Source organism: Chiloscyllium punctatum, chromosome 34 (assembly GCF_047496795.1).
Source record: "Chiloscyllium punctatum isolate Juve2018m chromosome 34, sChiPun1.3, whole genome shotgun sequence".
In the NCBI taxonomy this organism is placed as follows: domain Eukaryota; kingdom Metazoa; phylum Chordata; class Chondrichthyes; order Orectolobiformes; family Hemiscylliidae; genus Chiloscyllium; species Chiloscyllium punctatum.
The window spans coordinates 54,375,623-54,393,013 of NC_092772.1; the positions used below are offsets into that span (position 1 = coordinate 54,375,623).

The 17,391-nt window shown below is 56.7% G+C and overlaps 1 protein-coding gene across 1 annotated transcript in view; it reads left to right on the top strand.

Moving 5' to 3' along the window:
• The window catches only part of LOC140458864 (uncharacterized), an 861,596-nt gene that overhangs the window by 8,620 nt on the left and 835,585 nt on the right, over positions 1-17,391 (top strand). The gene's annotated exons all lie outside the window — the stretch shown is intronic.

The following is a 17,391-nucleotide window of genomic DNA, read 5'->3' on the forward strand; positions in this document are numbered from 1 at the left end:
ACACACACACACGCGCGCACACACGCGCACACGCACACACACCCACACACCCCACTCACACACACACACACCCCCACACTCCCACACCCCCCACACACACACCCCCACACACACACCCCCACCACACACACACCCCCACACACACCCGCACCCACCCACACACCCCCACACACCCACCCACACACACCCACACACGCCCACACACACACACCCCCACACACGCCCCCACACACGCCCCCACACACGCCCCCACACACGCCCCCCACACACGCCCCCACACACGCCCCCACACACGCCCCCACACACACCCCCACACACCCCCACACACCCCCACACACACCCACACACCCCCACACACACCCACACACACCAAAACACCCACACACACCACTCACACACACACACACTCCCACACACACACACACCCCCACACACACCCACTCACACACACACACACCCACTCACACACACACACCCCCACACTCCCACACACACACACACACACCCACACACACACCCACTCACACACACACACACCCACACACTCCCACACACACACACCCACACACCCACCCACACCCACCCACACACACACCCACACACACACCCACCCACACACCCACACACACACCCACTCACACACCCACTCACTCACACACACCCCCACACACCTACTCACCACACACACACACCACACCCCACACCCCCCACACATACACCCACCCACACCCCCCCCCACACACACACCCACCCACACACCCACCCACGCACCCACCCACGCACACCCCCACCCGCACACCCACGCACACCACCCCACCCCACACCCACCCACCCACATACACACACACACCCCCAATGCTAAAACAGATCCATCGGGGGGGGGGTTGTGGGGAGGGGGAGGTGAAGGATGAGGAAAACATGGCAGTGGGGTTAGGAGGGGACTCAGCAGCAGAACAGGCTCCAGGGGCTGAATGGCCTCCTGTTCCTGTGTAACAGGCTGGAGGAGGGGGGCTGAATGGCCTCCTGTTCCTGTGTAACAGGCTGGAGGAGGGGGGCTGAACGGCCTCCTAGAGGTTTACAAAATCATGAGGGACATGGATAGGATAAATAGACAAGGTCTTGCCCCCCTGGGGTGGGGGAGTCCAGAACTAGAGGGGCATAGGTTTAGGGTGAGAGGGGAAAGATATAAAAGGGACCTAAGGGGGCAACTTTTTCACCCAGAGGGTGGTGTGTGTATGGAATGAGCTGCCAGAGGAAGTGATGGAGGCTGGTACAATTACAGCATTTAAGAGGCATTTGGATGGGGTATATGAATAGGAAGGGTTTGGAGGGATATGGGCCAGGTGCTGGCTGGTGGGACTGGATTGGGTTGGGATATCTGGGTCAGCATGGACGGGTTGGGCCGAAGGGTCTGTTTCCGTGCTGTCCATCTCTATGACTCTGTGAGTCTCTTCATAGGGAGTGTGGTCCATACCAGGCACCATCCTGGTGAACCTTCCCTGTGCCCTTCCGAAATCATCCACGTCCTTTTGGTAACGAGGTGACCAGAGCTGGACCCAGTATTGCGAGTGCGGCCAAATCCAAGGGCTGGAACATGACGGGCCAACTCTTCGAATCAATACCCCGTCCGATGAGGGGAAAAAAGGATGAAGGCAGGGCTGGAGGGGGGGTTACAGAGATAGGGAGGGGGTGTAGGGGCTGGAGGGGGTTACAGAGATAGGGAGGGGGTGTAGGGGCTGGAGGGGGTTACAGAGATAGGGAGGGGGTGTAGGGGCTGGAGGGAGATACAGAGATAGGGAGGGGGGTGTAGGGGCTGGAGGGGGGTTACAGAGATAGGGAGGGGGGTGTAGGGGGCTGGAGGGGGTTACAGAGATAGGGAGGGGGTGTAGGGGCTGGAGGGGGTTACAGAGATAGGGAGGGGGTGTAGGGGCTGGAGGGGGGGTTACAGAGATAGGGAGGGGGTGTAGGGGCTGGAGGGGGTTACAGAGATAGGGAGGGGGTGTAGGGGCTGGAGGGGGGTTACAGAGATAGGGAGGGGGTGTGTAGGGGCTGGAGGGGGGTTACAGAGATAGGGAGGGGGTGTAGGGGCTGGAGGGGGGTTACAGAGATAGGGAGGGGGTGTAGGGGCTGGAGGGGGGTTACAGAGATAGGGAGGGGGTGTAGGGGCTGGAGGGGGGTTACAGAGATAGGGAGGGGGTGTAGGGGCTGGAGGGGGTTACAGAGATAGGGAGGGGGTGTAGGGGCTGGAGGGGGTTACAGAGATAGGGAGGGGGTGTAGGGGCTGGAGGGGGTTACAGAGATAGGGAGGGGGTGTAGGGGCTGGAGGGGGGTTACAGAGATAGGGAGGGGGTGTAGGGGCTGGAGGGGGTTACAGAGATAGGGAGGGGGGTTGTAGGGGCTGGAGGGCGTTACAGAGATAGGGAGGGGGTGTAGGGGCTGGAGGGGGTTACAGAGATAGGGAGGGGGGTGTAGGGGCTGGAGGGGGTTACAGAGATAGGGAGGGGGGTGTAGGGGCTGGAGGGGGTTACAGAGATAGGGAGGGGGTGTAGGGGCTGGAGGGGGGTTACAGAGATAGGGAGGGGGTGTAGAGGCTGGAGGGGGGGTTACAGAGATAGGGAGGGGGTGTAGGGGCTGGAGGGGGTTACAGAGATAGGGAGGGGGTGTAGGGGATGGAGGGGGGTTACAGAGATAGGGAGGGGGTGTAGGGGGCTGGAGGGGGTTACAGAGATAGGGAGGGGGTGTAGGGGCTGGAGGGCGTTACAGAGATAGGGAGGGGGTGTAGGGGGCTGGAGGGGGGGTTACAGAGATAGGGAGGGAGTGTAGGGGCTGGAGGGGGTTACAGAGATAGGGAGGGGGTGTAGGGGCTGGAGGGGGTTACAGAGATAGGGAGGGGGTGTAGGGGCTGGAGGGGGTTACAGAGATAGGGAGGGGGGGTGTAGGGGCTGGAGGGGGTTACAGAGATAGGGAGGGGGGTGTAGGGGCTGGAGGGGGTTACAGAGATAGGGAGGGGGGTGGTGTAGGGGGCTGGAGGGGGTTACAGAGATAGGGAGGGGGTGTAGGGGCTGGAGGGGGTTACAGAGATAGGGAGGGGGTATAGGGGCTGGAGGGGGTTACAGAGATAGGGAGGGGGTGTAGGGGCTGGAGGTGGTTACAGAGATAGGGAGGGGGTGTAGGGGCTGGAGGGGGTTACAGAGATAGGGAGGGGGTGTAGGGGCTGGAGGGGGTTACAGAGATAGGGAGGGGGTGTAGGGGCTGGAGGGGGGGTTACAGAGATAGGGAGGGAGTGTAGGGGCTGGAGGGGGTTACAGAGATAGGGAGGGGGTGTAGGGGCTGGAGGGGGTTACAGAGATAGGGAGGGGGTGCAGGGTCAGAGGGGGGTTACAGAGATAGGGAGGGGGTGCAGGGTCAGAGGGGGTTACAGAGATAGGGAGGGGGTGTAGGGGCTGGAGGGCGTTACAGGGATAGGGAGGGGGTGTAGGGGCTGGAGGGGGTTACAGAGATAGGGAGGGGGTGCAGGGTCAGAGGGGGTTACAGGGATAGGGAGGGGTTTGGGTGCTGTCTGATGACCGAGTCAGACCGTTTTCAGGGTCAGCTGTTTTACGATGGTGTAGTGGTGTGTGAGGGCTGGGTGAAATGTTGGCTCTGGAGTTAGTGCTGTCCCTCCCACATCATACAAGACTGAACCGACAGACAGCCCAAAGGTCATGAGGAAAGATTCGTTCTTCCACAATGAAGGCCTGGTCCATCCCAACCACAAACGGAACTGAAGGTGGAACATTGAAACGTCGATGTTCCTGCTCCTCGGATGCTGCCTGACCTGCTGTGCTTTTCCAGCACGGCACTCTTGACTCTCACCCTGTTATAGGACAGACAGCGTTAAACCGAACAGAGCGCAAAGAGGATTGATGAGGATGTTTCTCGGGCTAGCAGGCCGGAATTACAGGGAGGGATTGGCCAGGATAGGACTGCGTTCCCTTGGACCGTCGGAGAATGAGGGGTGACCTCAGTGAGGTGGATGAGGGGCATCGATAGGGTGGATGCAGATCGTCTGTTCTCCAGGGATGGGGAATCGGAAACTAGAGGGCAGAGGGTTAAGGGTGAGAGGGGAAAGGGGGAACTGCTTCACACAGAGAGTGGGGGGTGGTGGGAACGAGCTGCCAGAGAAAGGGGGGTGAGGCAGCTACAATAACAACGTTTCAAAACCATTTGGACAGGGACCTGAATGGGACGGGTTTAGAGGGAGAGGGACCATATGGGGACAATTGGAACGAGCTGGTTGGGCACTGTGGTCAGCACGGGCCAGATGGGCCGAAGGGCCTGTTTCCACGCTGTATGATGCGATACAGGAGCCGATGAAGGCTATTCAGCCCACTGATCTGATAGCCCTCAGCTCCACTTTCCTGCCTTTCTCCCTGTAATTCTTGATTCCCTCTGACTGATGACAAAGCCCTTCGCTGACCCAATCTCGACCGCGGCAATGGGACATCACCCCCTCCCCCTCCACCGAGCCCAGCCCAAGGAGAGAGAGAGAGAGAGAGACCGGTGTTCCCCAGGGGGGTGGGGAGGGGGGAGGGGGGCAGCGCATGGGAGCAGGCTTGAGGTGGGGAAACGGCCGGGGAGGTCGGGTTTGTGGGCGCACGTGTATGGAGGAGGTCGGAGGACGTCAGGTTGAAGTGGGCAGGAAACACAGCGGCGCTACGAAAATGCAGAGTAGCGCTCGCCGATCAGCTGAAAGTTTGAAGGTGGAGGGGGGTGGGGGGGGGGTGGGGGTGGTGGGGGGGTGGGGGTGGTGTTAGTTAGCGTTGAGGGACAATGTCTCGGCTTGTCACCACGTTACACCTCAATCGAGGACAGCAGACGTTCAGACTCACTTCGAGATGTTGCGTAAGGGCACAGCAGTGGCAGGAGGCCATTCAGCCCATCTGTCTGCTCTGATAACCCTCAGCCCCACGTCCCGGCCTTTTTCCCCAAATCTGTCATTCCCCATTACTGATTAAAAGGCTCACTCAGCCTTGAGTCCACTAAACGACATCAGATCGCTTGTTCAGTCCACCACGAGATCCCAGCAAACTTCACAGCACAGGCAGAGGCCATTCAGCCCATTACCCCGGTGCTAGCTCTCTCTACAGCAGTCCAATCAGTCCCATTTCCACACACTCCCCAGAGATCCTGTGTACACTTCATTCCCTGGGGCATCCCCCTAATTTCCACGTGAAAGTATTCATTACCTCTGCTGCTCGGGGTGGGGGCGCGGGGAGGACATCTCAGCTCATTGACACCATTCTGTTAAGAAGATCTCTGTCACACCCTGAACTACATCTCCCATAGTGCCCAGGGATGTGTAGGTTAGGGTGGATTGGCCATGGGAAATTGTCCCATAGTGCCCAGGGATGTGTAGGTTAGGGTGGATTGGTCATGGGAAATTGTCCCATAGTGCCCAGGGATGTGCAGGTTAGGGTGGATTGGCCATGGGAAATTGTCCCATAGTGCCCAGGGATGTGCAGATTAGGGTGGATTGGCCATGGGAAATGCAGGATGATTGGGTCGGAGGTGAGTTAGGGTGGGATGCTGTTTGGAGGGTCAGGATGGGCGTGATGGGCTGAATGCCCTATTTCTACATTATCCAGATCCTGTAAGAATCCCCTCGCCCTCCACCTGAACCCTGTGGACTTATGGACTGAGTGCCATCTGTTGCTCAGAACACGATTTCATTTGTGTAGCCTCTGTAAACCCTTGTGGACCCAGAATGGATTCGTTGTGGGATCCCGTCCTCTCCCCCCGACCTCATCAAAGGTGACCAGGATGAAGGGGGTGGGAAATTGATGAGCGGGAAATGGAACAATCGACCAAGGGAGAACAGGAACTCGAAGGAGCTGGTCACAACAGTGAGGGAGGTCCACTCGAACGGGTGGTCAGACCGAGCCCGGAGCAGGAAGGGACATTGGAGGACAGAGATCTCTCGGAGAGAAGGAGTTCCAAAACCAAATGTGTACGGGCTGAAGATAATCCTGTATCTTCACTGTTCCACCTTCAATTCTGTTTGTGGTTGTGTTGGACCAGGCCTTCATTGTGGAAGAACGAATCTTTCCTCATGACCTTTGGGCTGTCTGTCGGTTCAGTCTTGTATGATGTGGGAGGACAGCACTAACTCCAGAGCCAACATTTCACCCAGCCCTCACACACCACTACACCATCGTAAAACAGCTGACCCTGAAAACGGTCTGACTCGGTCATCAGACAGCACCCAAACCCCTCCCTATCCCTGTAACCCCCTCTGACCCTGCACCCCCTCCCTGTCTCTGTAACCCCCTCCCGCCCCTATACCCCCTCCCTATCTCTGTAACCCCCTTCCAGCCCCTACACCCCCTCCCCATCTCTGTAACCCCCTCCAGCCCCTACACCCCCTCCCTATCTCTGTAACCCCCCTCCAGCCCCTACACCCCCTCCCTATCTCTGTAACCCCCTCCAGCCCCTACACCCCCTCCCTATCTCTGTAACCCCCTCCAGCCCCTACACCCCCTCCCTATCTCTGTAACCCCCTCCATCCCCTACACCCCCTCCCTATCTCTGTAACCCCCTCCATCCCCTACACCCCCTCCCTATCTCTGTAACCCCCTCCCTATCTCTGTAACATTTCCAGTGCAGTACAGGCCCTTCGGCCCTGGGTGTTGTGCTGCCCCGTGAACCCAATCTGAAGCCCATTGAACCTACCCTGTTCCATTCTCATCCACGTGCCTATCCAATGTCCATTTCAATGCCCTTAACGTTGGCGAGTCTGTTACAGGCAGAGTGTTCCACGCCCCTAATACTCTCTGAGTAAAGAACCTCCCTCTGACATCTGTCCTATATCTATCACCCCCTCAGTTTAAAGCTATATCCCCTCGTGCTCGCCGTCACCATCCTGAGGAAAAAGCCTCTCCCTGTCCACCCTATCCAACCCTCTGATTATCTTGTATGTCTCAGTTAAGTCACCTCTCAACCTTCTTCTCTCTAACGAGAACAGCTTCAAGTCCCTCAGCCTTTCCTCATAAGACCTTCCCTCCAGACCAGGCAGTATCCTGGTAAATCCCCTCTGCTCCCTTCCCAAAGCTTCCACCTCCTTCCTATACTGCGGTGACCAGAGCTGTACGCAATACTCCAAGTGCGGCCGCACAATGACCTCATGGTTCTGAAACTCTATCCCTTTCCCAATAAAAGCTAACACACCGTCCGCCTTTTCTGTAACCTCTCCCAGCCCCATACCAACCTCCCCAACCCGACCTTAATACGTTGTACTTTGTTTCCGTGAATTGGAGGCTGGCGCAGACCGTAATGTGCCCAAAGTGGCCAACGATACACGAGCAGGTGGGCGGACATGTTGTGGTTAGGACGCTGGGTCATTCAAAGGGGAGAGATGGACCGTTTAATGAGTTATCGTCTCAGAGAGTCAGAGAGATGTACAGTACGCAAAGAGTCCCTTCGGCCCAACTCCTCCATGCTGACCCAGATATCCCAACCCAATCTAGTCCCACCTGCCAGCACCCGGCCCATATCCCTCCAAACCCTTCCTATTCATATCCCCATCCAAATGCCTCTTAAATGCTGTAATTGTACCAGCCTCCACCACATCCTCTGGCAGCTCATTCCATACACGTACCACCCTCTGGGTGAAAAAGTTGCCCCTTAGGTCCCTTTTAAACCTTCCCCCTCTCACCCGAACCCTATGCGCCTCTCGTTCTGGACGTCTCCATCTTGGCCAACGCTGGTCAGTGGGAGATGACACAGGCTGGGGGAAACAGTCGAAATGTCGACGGGAATTCAAATGGAGAGTGAAAGTGATGTGGGACAACACGGGATTTCGGAATCTGTGTGGATGACACAGAGGAGGTGAGCACACAGATACAGTGGGACATCCAGACAGCAGATGGAATTGGGGCCTGTATTGCTGGGGGCTTTGGAGGTTAGACCACAGGGAGTATGTTCCAGCTCTCCAGGGTGTTGCTGAGTCAGCAAGGCAATCCCGCGTACTCGATCAAGGCAACGATGTCCAGGCATTTGGCACTGTTCAAAACACACTCTCTCGACTGGTCCTTGGGACGAAGCCAGTTGAGTATTGAGAAGGGTTAATCAGGTTTGGCCATAACTGATGGGGTTCAGAACAATGAGGGGTGATCAGACTGAAACAGAACAGGTTTGGGGACAGGGTTAACAGGAGACATGTTAATAGAACGTTACGAGGAGTGCACTCCCTCAGCACTGACCCTCCGACAGTGCCCACTCCCTCAGTACTGACCCTCCGACAGTGCCCACTCCCTCAGTACTGACCCTCCGACAGTGCCCACTCCCTCAGCACTGACCCTCCGACAGTGCGGCACTCCCTCAGTACTGACCCTCCGACAGTGCGGCGCTCCCTCAGCACTGACCCTCCGACAGTGCGGCACTCCCTCAGCACTGACCCTCCGACAGTGCGGCACTCCCTCAGCACTGACCCTCCGACAGTGCGGCAGTCCCTCAGCACTGACCCTCCGACAGTGCGGCACTCCCTCAGCACTGACCCCCCGACAGTGCGGCACTCCCTCAGCACTGACCCTCCGACAGTGCGGCACTCCTTCAGCACTGACCCGCCGACAGTGCGGCACTCCCTCAGCACTGACCCTTCGACAGTGCCCACTCCCTCAGCACTGACCCTCTGACAGTGCGGCACTCCCTCAGTACTGACCCTCCGACAGTGCGGCGCTCCCTCAGCACTGACCCTCCGACAGTGCGGCACTCCCTCAGCACTGACCCTCCGACAGTGCGGCACTCCCTCAGCACTGACCCTCTTACAGTGCCCACTCCCTCAGCACTGACCTTCTGACAGTGCCCACTCCCTCAGCACTGACCCTCCGACAGTGCGGCACTCCCTCAGCACTGACCCTCCGACAGTGCGGCACTCCCTCAGCACTGACCCTCCGACAGTGCGGCACTCCCTCAGCACTGACCCTCCGACAGTGCGGCGCTCCCTCAGCACTGACCCTCCGACAGTGCCCATTTCCTCAGCACTGACCCTCCGACAGTGCGGCACTCCCTCAGCACTGACCCTCCGACAGTGCCCACTTCCTCAGCTCTGACCCTCCGACAGTGCAGCATTCCCTCAACACTGACCCTCCGACAGTGCGGCGCTCCCTCAGCACTGACCCTCCGACAGTGCAGCGCTCCCTCAGCACTGACCCTCCGACAGTGCCCACTCCCTCAGCACTGACCCTCCGACAGTGCCCACTCCCTCAGCACTGACCCACCGACAGTGCTGCGCTCCCTCAGCACTGACCCTCTTACAGTGCCCACTCCCTCAGCACTGACCCTCTGACAGTGCCCACTCCCTCAGCACTGACCCTCCGACAGTGCCCACTCCCTCAGCACTGACCCTCCGACAGTGCCCACTCCCTCAGCACTGACCCTCCGACAGTGCCCACTCCCTCAGCACGGACCCACCGACAGTGCTGTGCTCCCTCAGCACTGACCCTCTTACAGTGCCCACTCCCTCAGCACTGACCCTCTGACAGTGTCCACTCCCTCAGCACTGACCCTCCGACAGTGCGGCACTCCCTCAGCACTGACCCTCCGACAGTGCGGCACTCCCTCAGCACTGACCCTCCGACAGTGCGGCACTCCCTCAGCACTGACCCTCCGACAGTGCCCACTCCCTCAGCAGTGACCCTCTGACAGTGCCCACTCCCTCAGCACTGACCCTCTGACAGTGCCCACTCCCTCAGCACTGACCCTCCGACAGTGCGGCGCTCCCTCAGCACTGACCCTCCGACAGTGCCCACTTCCTCAGCACTGACCCTCCGACAGTGCGGCACTCCCTCAGCACTGACCCTCCGACAGTGCCCACTTCCTCAGCACTGACCCTCCGACAGTGCAGCATTCCCTCAACACTGACCCTCCGACAGTGCGGCGCTCCCTCAGCACTGACCCTCCGACAGTGCCCAGTCCCTCAGCACTGACCCTCTGACAGTGCCCACTCCCTCAGTACTGACCCTCCAACAGTGCCCACTCCCTCAGCACTGACCCTCCGACAGTGCCCGCTCCCTTAGCACTGACCCTCCAAAAGTGCCCACTCCCTCAGCACTGACCCTCCGACAGTGCGGCACTCCCTCAGCACTGACCCACCGACAGTGCGGCGCTCCCTCAGCACTGACCCTCTGACAGTGCCCACTCCCTCAGCACTGACCCTCCGACAGTGCGGTGCTCCCACAGCACTGACCCTCCGACAGTGCAGCGCTCCCTCAGCACTGACCCTCCAACAGTGCGGCGCTCCCTCAGCACTGACCCTCCAACAGTGCGGCACTCCCTCAGCACTGACCCTCCGACAGTGCCCACTCCCTCAGCACTGACCCTCCGACAGTGCGGCACTCCCTCAGCACTGACCCACCGACAGTGCGGCGCTCCCTCAGCACTGACCCTCTGACAGTGCCCACTCCCTCAGCACTGACCCTCCGACAGTGCGGTGCTCCCACAGCACTGACCCTCCGACAGTGCAGCGCTCCCTCAGCACTGACCCTCCAACAGTGCGGCACTCCCTCAGCACTGACCCTCTGACAGTGCCCACTCCCTCAGCACTGACCCTCTGACAGTGCCCACTCCCTCAGCACTGACCCTCTGACAGTGCCCACTCCCTCAGCATTGACCCACCGACAGTGCAGCACTCCCTTGGCACTGACCCTCCGACACTGCGGCACTCCCTCAGCACTGACCCTCCGACAGTGCCCACTCCCTCAGCACTGACCCTCCCACAGTGCGGAACTCCCTTGGCACTGACCCTCCGACAGTGCGGCACTCCCTCAGCACTGACCCTCCGACAGTGCCCACTCCCTCAGCACTGACCCTCCGACAGTGCGGCACTCCCTCAGCACTGACCCTCCCACAGTGCCCACTCCCTCCGCACTGACCCTCCGATAGTGCGGTACCCCCTCAGCACTGACCCTCTGACAGTGCGGCACTCCCTCAGCACTGACCCTCCGACAGTGCGGCACTCCCTCAGCACTGAGCCTCCGACAGTGCGGCACTCCCTCAGCACTGACCCTCCGACAGTGCCCACTCTCTCAGCACTGACCCTCCGACAGTGCCCACTCTCTCAGCACTGACCCTCCGACAGTGCCCACTCCCTTAGCACTGACCCTCCGACAGTGCGGCTCTCCCTCAGCACTCACCCTCCGACAGTGCCCACTCCCTCAGCACTGACCCTCCGACAGTGCGGCACTCCCTCAGCACTGACCCTCCGACAGTGCCCACTCCCTCAGCACTGACCCTCCGACAGTGTGGCACTCCCTCAGCACTGACCCTCCGACAGTGCGGCCCTCCCTCAGCACTGACCCTCCGACAGTGCGGCACTCCCTCAGTGGTGTCAGTGGAGGTTTTGATGTGGGCTTTGGGGATTTGGTCTGTGTATTTTGTGGTATCCCGTGATACAGACCTCTTGCCCTGATCACGGAATGTGCCGGAGATCAGTGGCTGCACACCCTCTTGTGGGTGTCCCTCTGCTCAGTAGAACCTTTGGATCATTCTAGTCAATCCCAGAGTGCAGCTGGGCGTTTTTGGGGGGTGTGCGCGGGATTGTGGGTGGATTTTACCGGTGAGCGAGATACAGTCAGTGGGAGACTGTCCCGTAACCGAGTCACTGTTGTCCGTGGTGACTCAGCACAACTGTTACCTTTCACTCTCTTGTGAAAAGGAACATTCTAGAACCTGAGTCTGGGAAACTGTCCTTCTGGTCGATGCCGTGCACGGCACATTTTTGGGAAAGGTGTCAACATCTTGAAGGAGGGGTCAAGGTCACGCACCCGATTGGTGAACAGTGATTAATCGGTGACAGCCATTCAGCCAGGCCCAACTCTGCAACAGCACGGAGTCAGACAGCACGAATACAGACCCTTCGGCCCAACTCCTCCGTGCTGACCCAGATATCCCAACCCAATCTCGTCCCACCTGCCAGCACCCGGCCCATATCCCTCCAAACCCTTCCTATTCATATACCCATCCAAATGCCCCTTAAATGCTGTCATTGTACCAGCCTCCACCACATCCTCTGGCAGCTCATTCCATACACGTACCACCCTCTGGGTGAAAAAGTTGCCCCTTAGGTCCCTTTTATATCTTTCCCCTCTCACCCTAAACCTATGCCCCTCTAATTCTGGACTCCCCCACCCCCAGGGAAAAGACTTTGTCTATTTACCCTATCCATGCCCCTCATTATTTTATAAACCTCTATAAGGTCACCCCTCAGCCTCTGACGCTCCAGGGAAAACAGCCCCAGCCTATTCAGCCTCTCCCTGTAGCTCAGATCCTCCAACCCTGGCAACATCCTTGTAAATTTTTCCTGATCCCTCTCCACTTTAACAATACCCATCCGAGAGAATGATCCTGCTCCCTCCGCCCTGCTATCCCTTCCAACCTTGCTTCCCTCTTCCATTGACAGTCCCAGACCTTTTGTGGGAATCTCTGTTGGATCTGAGTTCCGTTGGGATGTGTTGCAGCTCCCAATCTGAGTGGATGTTTACCTCCATCACATCCACCCACCCCCCCCCCCCTCCCCAACCAGCCTTGCCAACCCTCAGCGCCAAAGGTAGGTGCTATACTTGGCCTATCGACCTGTTGAGGGGCCGAATTGCCTGTGCCTTTTCCTTGTTTAGACGTTAGGACAGAGAGAGACATTTCCGTGTATGTGGACAGTATTTCAGGATTTGCAAGTGACACAATACTAGGAGAAACTGTTCAGGGACGGAGGATCCCACTTATACAGGATTGAGCCCGTTGGGTGGAGAGCTGAATTTGGAATGTCTGGAATGTTTATCTGATGAACACAGGGACCTGGAACCAATGGAATAAAGGGGATTCAAAATGAGAGGGATCAGAAGGATATTGTTGGGACTGAGGTGTTTGGGTTATAAGGAGAGGCAGAAAAGACTGGGGCTGTTTTCCCTGGAGCGTCGGAGGCTGAGGGGTGACCTTATAGAGGTTTATAAAATCATGAGGGGCATGGATAGGGTAAATAGACAAGGTACCCCTCGTGGGGAGGTGGTCGATTTTGAGGCTGGGGTGGTATGTTTAGAAGGAGAGAGGACAAAGTTTTGAAAAAGACACGAGGGGCAATAATTTTCCCCAGAGGGTGGTCCGTGTGTGGAATGACCTTCCTGAGGAAGTGGGGGTGGGAGGGGGGGTGGGGGGGGGGTGGGGGGGGTGGGGGGGGAGTGGGGGGGTGGGGGGGGGAGTGGGGTGGTGGGGGGGGAGTGGGGACAGTTGCAGTGTTTAAAAGACATTTGGATAAGGACACGAACAGTAGATTAGGGTGGATTGGCCATGCTAAATTGTCCCATAGTGCCCAGGGATGTGCAGGTTAGGGTGGATTGGCCATGCTAAATTGTCCCATAGTGCCCAGGGATGTGCAGGTTAGGGTGGATTGGCCATGCTAAATTGTCCCATAGTGCCCAGGGATGTGCAGGTGAGGGTGAATTAGCCATGCTAAATTGTCCCATAGTCCCCAGGGATGTGCAGGTTAGGGTGGATTGGCCATGGGAAATTGTCCCATAGTGTCCCAGGGATGTGTAGGTTAGGGTGGATTGGCCATGCTAAATTGTCCCATAGTGCCCAGGGATGTGCAGGTGAGGGTGGATGGGCCATGGGAAATTGTCCCATAGTGTCCCAGGGATGTGTAGGTTAGGGTGGATTGGCCATGCTAAATTGTCCCATAGTGTCCCAGGGATGTGTAGGTTAGGGTGGATTGGCCATGCTAAATTGTCCCATAGTGTCCAGGGATGTGCAGGTTAGGGTGGATTGGCCATGCTAAATTGTCCCATAGTGTCCCAGGGATGTATAGGTTAGGGTGGATTGGCCATGCTAAATTGTCCCATAGTGTCCCAGGGATGTGTAGGTTAGGGTGGATTGGCCATGGGAAATTGTCCCATAGTGTCCCAGGGATGTGCAGGTTATGGTGGATTGGCCATGCTAAATTGTCCCATAGTGTCCCAGGGATGTGTAGGTTAGGGTGGATTGGCCATGGGAAATTGTCCCATAGTGTCCAGGGATGTGCAGGTTATGGTGGATTGGCCATGCTAAATTGTCCCATAGTGTCCCAGGGATGTATAGGTTAGGGTGGATTGGCCATGCTAAATTGTCCCATAGTGTCCAGGGATGTGTAGGTTAGGGTGGATTGGCCATGCTAAATTGTCCCATAGTGTCCAAGGATGTGTAGGTTAGGGTGGATTGGCCATGCTAAATTGTCCCATAGTGTCCCAGGGATGTGCAGGTTATGGTGGATTGGCCATGCTAAATTGTCCCATAGTGTCCCAGGGATGTGTATGTTAGGGTGGATTGGCCATGGGAAATTGTCCCATAGTGTCCAGGGATGTGCAGGTTAGGGTGGATTGGCCATGCTAAATTGTCCCATAGTGTCCCAGGGATGTATAGGTTAGGGTGGATTGGCCATGCTAAATTGTCCCATAGTGTCCCAGGGATGTGCAGGTTAGGGTGGATTGGCCATGCTAAATTGTCCCAAAGTGTCCCAGGGATGTGTAGGTTAGGGTGGATTAGCCATGGGAAATTGTCCCATAGTGTCCAGGGATGTGCAGGTTAGGGTGGATTGGCCATGCTAAATTGTCCCATAGTGCCCAGGGATGTGTAGGTTAGGGTGGATTGGCCATGGGAAATTGTCCCATAGTGCCCAGGGATGTGCAGGTTAGGGTGGATTGGCCATGGGAAATTGACCCATAGTGTCCAGGGATTTGTAGATTAGGGTGGATTGGCCATGGGAAACTGTCCCATAATGTCCAGGGATGCACCGGTTAGGGTGGATTGGCCATGGGAAATGGTCCCATAGTGTCCAGGGATGTGTAGGTCAGGGTGGATTGGCCATGGGAAATTGTCCCATAGTGTCCAGGGATGTGTAGGTTAGGGTGGATTAGCCATGGGAAATTGTCCCATAGTGTCCAGGGATGTGCAGGTTAGGGTGGATTGGCCATGGGAAATGGTCCCATAGTGTCCAGGGATGTGTAGGTTAGGGTGGATTGGCCATGGGAAATTGTCCCATAGTGTCCAGGGATGTGCAGGTTAGGGTGGATTGGCCATGGGAAAATGTCCCACATACAGACTCACTCGGACTCTCTGTCACACACACACACACACACAACACACTCACACACACACACACACAGACTCATACACACACACACACTCACACACACACACACACACACACACTCACACACACACAACACACTCACACACACACAACACACACCACACACACACAGACTCATACACACACATAGACAGACTCATACACACACACACAACATACTCACACACACACACCACACACACACACACCACACAGACTCATACACACACACACAGACAGACTCATACACACACACACTCACACACTCACACACACACAGACTCATACACACACACAGACAGACTCATGCACACACACACTCACACACACACACACACTCACACACACACACACCACACACACACACACACACACCCCACACACACACAAACACACACACTCACACACACACAGACTCATACACACACACCCACACACACACACACACACTCACACACACACACACACCCATACACAGGCACACACACATATACACACACACATACACACACCTACCCCCCCACACACACACACCCACACACACACACACAGACTCCTACACTCACTTACAAACACTCCCAGACACAGAAATACACACACTCACACACAAACATTTACACACACTCTCTGTCTCTCTCTCTCACACACACACACACCCACACACACACCCACTCCACACACACACACACCCACACACACCCACACACACACACCCCCCACACACACACACACACACACACACACACTCACACACACTCACCCCCACACACCACACACACACACCCACACATATACACACACACATGCTCACAGTCTCACACACAAACACCCACACACACATGCTCCCTCTCCCTCCCTCTCTCTCTCTCATCCACACCATTTGGGGGTAAATAAGCACTATAGCTGTACAGCTGCAGAATGGGGATCGGAAAACTGTTAAAACAATTAAAGCTGGAAATATCTGGGTGAGCCCGACTGGAGAATTGTGTCCCACTCTGTGAAGGGTGGGAAAGCCTGAGATAGAATGCAAAAACAGAACTCTTGGGAATGCTCCCAGGCTTGTGAGAGACTGGGAATGTCTGGTATTGTCTCTCTCAGAGCTGGGGATGGTTGGGGGGAAGATTCAGAATCCCTGGGAGTGGCGTTTGATCAAGGGAAAGACTGTTTTGAGGACCAGAAGGGTCAGTCAGCCGAGGGACACAGGCTGACGAGAGTTAGGGAATGGACCAGAGGACGGGGAGATGGAGGAGAATTTGTTTCCTGACCCAGTGAATTGAGATCTGGGAGTGGATTCAGCAGGAACTTTCAAACATTTGGGGAGGGATGAGACAGAGACATTCTGGGTGGGGGATGTGGAGAAGGACTGAGGGGTCAGAGGGCTGGGCAGGAGAAGATTGGGCTAGTTTGGGAGGCAGAATGGCCTCGCCCTGTCTCGTTTGATTCTACAATGTGCTTCCCCTGAAGATGGGAATAAATGCTGTTGGGTGAACGAGGGCGTTGGGAGGGAGAGAGAGAGAGAGAGGGAGAGAGAGATAGAGAGGGAGAGAGAGAGAGAGACAGAGAGAGAGACAGAGAGGAGAGAGGGGGGAGAGGCAGGGAGAGAGAGAGACAGAGAGAGAGAGGGGAGAGACAGAGAGAGAGAGACAGAAAGAGAGAGAGGGGAGAGACAGGGAGAGAGAGAGAGAGACAGAGAAAGAGAGAGAGAGAGAGACAGAGAGAGAGAGAGAGGGACAGCGAGAGACAGAGACAGAGAGACAGAGAGAGAGAGAGACAGAGAGAGAGAGGGGAGAGACAGAGAGAGAGAGAGAGACAGAAAGAGAGAGAGGGGAGAGACAGGGAGAGAGAGAGAGAGACAGAGAGAGGGAGACAGAAAGAGAGAGAGAGACTGAAAGAGAGAGAGAGGGGAGAGACAGGGAGAGAGAGAGACAGAGAGAGGGAGACAGAAAGAGAGAGAGAGACTGAAAGAGAGAGAGAGGGGAGAGACAGGGAGAGAGAGAGACAGAGAGAGAGAGAGAGAGAGAGACAGAGAGAGACAGAGAGAGAGAAACAGAGAGAGAGAGAGTGTGCAATGGACAGGGTTCTCTGGAAGTGGGGGTCCCAGGTAGACAGGGCAGTGAAGGGGGCCCTCATCAGTCAGGGCAGTGAGTATAGAAGTTGGGAAGTTATGTTGCAGTTATACAGGGCATTGGTGAGGCCGCACTTGGAGTATTGGGTTCAGTTTTGGTCACCGAGCTACAGGAAGGATGTTATTAAACTGG